A 6,000-nucleotide genomic window follows, 5' to 3' on the forward strand; every position below is an offset into this window, starting at 1 on the left:
GGACTCAGATGACCGGCGCCCCTGGAGTTGTGCCGCACAAGAGCTCTGTTGACTCGGAGGGGACAGAGGCTGGAGGCAGGGAGGGCTGTCAGGAATCCAGAGCACTCAGCCAGTACCCCAGGGGAGAGGTGGCCAGCCCACACCAGGGCACTGGCCGAGAGAGAGAACGTGAAGGGAAGTATATACATACATAATTCCGTGACGGCATCATTACCAGTGATTCAACTCCCTGAAAGGTCAGCCAGGCTTAGGGCCGTGTCCATGGCCCCAGAAGGAACCCAGGCCAAGTCTCCCTGCAGGCCCCTCTCTAATTTGCAGGACCATGCAAAATGGAAACTGGGTCCCCGTTTCAAAAAGTATTAAGAATTCCAAAACAGCGACAGCAGCACATTAAACCAAACACAGGGCGTTTCTAAGCATGGGGCCCTGCGCAGCTGCAGAGGTCACACGCCCAGGGTGCCTGCCCTGCCTCTGTGTCACTGTCCCACCCCATGGGCTAGAGATGGGCCAGGGGCAGAGATGGGCCAGGGGCGGCACCCAGGCCTCCAACCTCATGAGCTCACCTGCTGCTGGCTTAGCCTGAGATTTCTTCCTCCTGGAGCACGGACAAAAAACAAAGATGGAGCAGGTGGAAAAAGATGGTTTGGACTCCAACTGAAGTGGGTACGGGAGGGAAATTTTTCACCCAAGTAAATTGTGACCAACCACGTGTACTAAGGGGCACCTCAGGGAAGCCAGGATGGGTACATTGACTTCTTGGGGTGACAGCTCCCAGAATCTTCAGGGGTGGTTCCTTTTCAAGAAAAATTGATGCATGCAGCACAAATGCTCATAAAGTTTCCTCCCCCCTCCATCAGGCTGTTAGCGTGATGACGCGTGAGTTGCCGTCACCTGTCTGCGTGTGTGAATACAGGATGCACAGAGACCCAGCGAAGGCCGAGGGCAGCAGCAGCGACGGGCCCCTGATCAAGCATACAGTGCAGGGGACAGGCCACAGGGAGGCGGCTGCTGCCAGCACTCACCTGCCAAGCCAGGGATGGCTTTTTTTCTGCAACTGTGTCACCCTTAAGATGCTTGAACACTGGGCAGGCCAGGCCTTAGAAGGGTGACCCTATGGTCTGAGGCCTGTGGACAGACACCTCTGCCCAGCACTCCCAGGCCTGGGATGCCGCCATTTGAATCCCCTGGGTTAAGACTTCCCGCAGAGAATCAGTTCCCAAATGCCGTCATCTTACCGGGGAGGGTTACCATTTACTTCTCGACATGCTTCACAGGAAACCTCAGCGAGGTCATCTGGCTCTTTTCTAGCAGCGACCTGAAGATATGGGGCACTGGACAGGTTAGGTTTGGTATGGAGATGAGGGTCTTACAGGTCAGGAGCGTTCATTCATTCATTCATTCCTTAGTTCACTCATTCATTCTCTCACGTAATATACACTGAGCATCTTTTAGGGACATTCCCACCAAAGCTGAGGGCTGTGAGGACAGGGTCCTGCTGGGAATCTGGTGGGTGGCATGGTGGTAGGGAGAGCTCCCTAAAGCAAACCTCACCCGCCTCACCTTCTGTAACCAGGACCGCCCCCGAGACCAGGAAGGACACACTGGATCAAGTCATTCCCTCTGGAGAACCTAAAATAGACCGAATCCACCCCATGCCTATCAGCCGGCAGGAAGGCCCTATTCCCTTTCAGACCATATGCTCACACACACACACACACACACATACACACACACACACACACCTCCTTTGCAGGTAAATTAAAACACACCTTGTATTTTCCAGCCACTGAGCCTTGGCTCCTGCTGGTCCCTCCACCTGGACCACCTGTCAGGATGCTCCCCATCTTTCGAAGTCCATCTCAGACCCTGCGTTCTCCAAGTCTCAGCCCCTGGCCCCTGGGCTCGGATGGGACTTCACCCTCCGTCGGGCTTCCTTAGAACCGACCCCAGAGCCTCTCTCACTGCCCATGGCGTATCCACCTCCTGCTCCCATGGTTGGTTTTTTTTTTTTTCTTTTTTTTTTTGTATTTTTCTGAAGCTGGAAACGGGGAGGTAGTTAGACTCCCACATGCGCCCAACCAGGATCCACCCGGCACGCCCACCAGGGGGCGATGCTCTGCCCATCTGGGGCGTCGCTCTGTCGCCACCAGAGCCACTCTAGCACCTGGGGCAGAGGCCAAGGAGCCATCCCCAGCGCCCGGGCCATCTTTGCTCCGATGGAGCTTCGGCTGCAGGAGGGGAAGAGAGAGACAGAGAGGAAGGAGAGGGGGAGGGGTGGAGAAGCAGATGAGTGCTTTTCTTTTGTGCCCTGGCCGGGAATCGAACCCGGGACTTCCGCACGCCAGGCCGACGCTGTACCGCTGAGCCAACCGCCCAAGGCCCATAGTTGGTTTTCTTGTCTTACGTCCCATTTGTTCTCTGGGGCTCAGGCTCCAGTCTCTACATCTGCCTTTAGTCCTGAAAGTCTAGACAGTGGCGGGCGCACCGTAACGATGTTTGTGTAATTGGAGTTTATCCCCTAGCTGAGAAATGCGGCCGGTACCCAATAGAATCCACCTTCTGCCCCACCGTTTTTCAAAGGGTTCTTTTCTTTGTGGAATATGGTTTCCTATAACTGACCACGTCTTCGTGTTCCTTGAATTTTCTCACCTGGGGTGGGATATGGAATTAAAGGGGCTTTTCCCACTTTTTCTCTTATTGTGATGTAATCCACATACCATAAACCCCACCATTTAAAATGTTTATAATTCACAAGGTTGTGTAACCATCGCTGCCCTCTGATTCCCGAGCATTTATAGCACCCTACACAACGAGGGGCCCGTGGTTAACTCTTAGTATGTTTGGAAATCATTGGTGTCATTGTTCAAATCCCTCCAGTGGGGGCCTTGGCTTTCCCAACCCCGTTTCCGAAAGGACGGGTGTGTTCTGAGGGGGTATGGGGGATAGGGGTGCCTGCATCTCATTTGCCCTGCTCCCTCGGCTTCTGCCTCTATCCTATTCCATTCCTTCCTGCTCTCAATGCACTTAATGGAGAGTCCAGCCCTGGAAACGGCCTTGAGACGCATCTAAATCATCAAAAGCGGTCCCTATTTGAACTCCGTCCCGCCGCCATTAATCTGTCTTGACAGCCTTTCTCCTGGTACCGTTTATTACGATTGCATTCCCTGGAGACCAGAGCTCGCATCAGGGACCTTGATAAGTGGGGCGTCTTCCCATTTCCATGGTGTTATGGGGGCAGGCTAAGTGCTGGGACGCCTTCATAGGGGACATGTCCACCTTGGAAACCACTCTGTTTTGCTCCTTTTTCTGTCCTGAAATGTCACTCTGGGCTTCCTCCTCAGACAGCTCTTTCTCAAGTTGTCTGTTAGCTCATTAGCGCCACAATTTAAAGGGCTTCTCACTGAGTCCATTGGCCTAAGGAGCCAGATCGCTGTACTTAACGTGTGATTTCCAAACCCCACGTCTCAGTACCTGTTCGAGGAGTGCCACCCCGTTCTCTGGCATGCCCTCCGCCTCCCTGTCACCTCCTTCCACTTGCCCGCAAGGCACCCAACAGCTTTGCCGTGGCAGGTCCAGGACACCCAGAGGATGTGTGGGTGGGGCTCAGTCCCCAGGAGAATGCCAAGGCAGGGGGTGACCGGGGAGTGGGGGGGGAGCTTCCGGAGCGGTTCCTGGGGCCCCCGGGCCGTTTGGCTGACGTGTGGGCCGGAGGAGGAAGGCACCGCCAGCTTTGGTCTCCACGTGTGCAGACATCACTCTCAGGGTGCACGTGGTCCCATGGCAGTGGCTGCAGGATTGCTCTGTGATCACACGGTGTGGAGGTGGGTTCGCCTCTCGGGAGGAATCACAGCATTAGCTGTTTGACCTCTATCTGTGCTGCAGGGACTTCAGTGGTCACGACTGTGACTATACTTTCGAAAAGCCTGCCCTCGCCCCCTTTCATGTTAGTCCTGACTCTCATCTTTGAATACTCTCCCTCACTCCCACCAGCCCCCAGAGCACAGGGAGTCTTTGGCTGTCATATTTAGGACCTGAGTCAGAATGGCTACCTGGTTGAAAAGCTAGATAATCCAAAGGCGGCTAGCCACTCATCCATCCATCCATCCATCCATCCATCCAGTGGTTATTTATTGAGTACCTACTATGTGCCAGATACTATGCTGGGTGTTCAGGGAACAAAAGTGCACAAGACACAGTCTTGCCCCAGAGACTGACAGCCCATCAGGCAGACAGACAAGCATATCAGTGACCACGCAGGGGTGGTGAGTTCTGTGGCCATCCCAGGGAGTAGTGGGAGCCCCAAGGGTCTCTTACCTCAACCTGGAGGTAGCGTCTCCAGAAGGAGGGGAACCTTGACTAGCATCATCAAGTGTTCATAGGTGCAGAAAAAGGGAGGGGATGTTGGTCCAAGCACAGGGGACAGCATGGTCAGAGTCACTGAGACCAGGAGAGCAGTATGCATTCGGGGCGATGCGTGTAGGACGCGGTCACATGACCGTGCTGTGAAGACGGCAGGGGGTGAGGGGGGGTCAGGCCAGCGGGGCCGCATGCTGCTCTCAGGCAGTGGAGCTAGTGACAGACGTGATGGAGAGTGATGGAGGTGGACGCCCGCTGTGGCGATGCGGAGGAGGTGAGGTGGAGGCAGGGACCTCCGGGAGGCAACTGCAGTGGCTTCCATAAGAAATGACGAGGGCAGCAAGTCGGGCCTGGGCGACGTTGTCTCTGGGGGCAGCCTGGCTGTGCTGGGGGGAGGGGGGGAGGCCTAGAGCCCGAGTACCAGCAGCATTTCCCTGGGTTCCCCTGAGAATGTTTACACCCCACTTGGAGGATTTCCTAGTGCTGCGTGGCTGACCTCTTCATCCCCCTCCCCCGTGTCTGTTAGTGGTCAGGGGTTGGGCATCCGGAGCCAGTCTAGCTGGGTTCAAACCCCAGCTCTACCACCTACCAGCTGTGTGAGCTCAAACAAGTGACTGAACCTCTCCCTGTACCTGTTCACACGGCTGTAATGAGATGAGCATCGTGAGAGTGTCTAGTCAGAGGGGCTTTGAGGGTTCCGTGTGTATCCATATATATGAAGTGCACGGCACGTAGTACGTGCTCAATAAATATCTGCACTTACTTCCTCCGTGGAGCATCCTTATCCTCTGCGGCGCAAGACAGCTCAGGACAGAGCTCAGCTTATATTTGAAACCTACGGGGACCTGGAGTGTAAGGGACCCCTGGTCAGCCCCAGAGAGTGCCCTGTGGGTGGTCTCTCTTTGGCAAACAAACCTTTCCAAGGCAGGCTGCTCCCTCCCGTGAGCGCCCTGCACACCCACACAGCCTGCAGCCTCTATTCAAGCAAATTAAAAAGCTGGATTGGTGTGTTTTGTTTTTTTTTCAGCATAATCAAAAGTAATACCATGGGGCCTGGCCTTTTGCTCACCAGCAATTATACAAGTGGCATTTGCTGAAGTCTCACCTTGAGCCTCTGCTTCCTCTGCCCGCCTCTCCCTGCTCGGAAGTACGCAGCCTGGTACGGGGGTGGCTCCCGCGCCAGTGCCCCCACCCCCCGTGATGGTAGCCTTCAGGCGTGAGCCAGCGAGCCCACCCTCTTCACGGAAAACCCATCGGGGATTTCTGGCTTTAATCGAAACCAGACAGTTAGGAACCAAAAGACATGTGGAAATCCCTAAAAATTCCCATGGCATCCAAAATGAAATCTCAGTAAACGGTCGCTAGAGGGGCTGCTACTGGAATCACCCACCATCATCCACAAACTGTCAAAAGGCAGCAGGTCTCTGGACTTGGAGCACTGCTCTGGGGAGGCTGGTAGTGGCATTCACCAATTCTCATGGTATAAATACTTAAGCTCCTAACTAGATGTCCTGGTGGCAGAGCTGGGAAGAGATGCACTCAGTCAGCTCTGAGGAGCCGGGGACCCACCCCAGCACAGCACCACCGGGTAAGACAGCACCTGCCACACAGGCCATAAGGGTGGAATGAGAAGCACTAAGTGTA

General features: G+C 54.9%; 1 protein-coding gene across 1 annotated transcript in view; it reads left to right on the top strand.

The window, feature by feature from the left end:
• The window catches only part of KAZN (kazrin, periplakin interacting protein), a 763,503-nt gene that overhangs the window by 502,215 nt on the left and 255,288 nt on the right, over positions 1–6,000 (top strand). The gene's annotated exons all lie outside the window — the stretch shown is intronic.

This window comes from Saccopteryx leptura, chromosome 3 (genome assembly GCF_036850995.1).
Source record: "Saccopteryx leptura isolate mSacLep1 chromosome 3, mSacLep1_pri_phased_curated, whole genome shotgun sequence".
NCBI classification, from domain to species: Eukaryota; Metazoa; Chordata; class Mammalia; order Chiroptera; family Emballonuridae; genus Saccopteryx; species Saccopteryx leptura.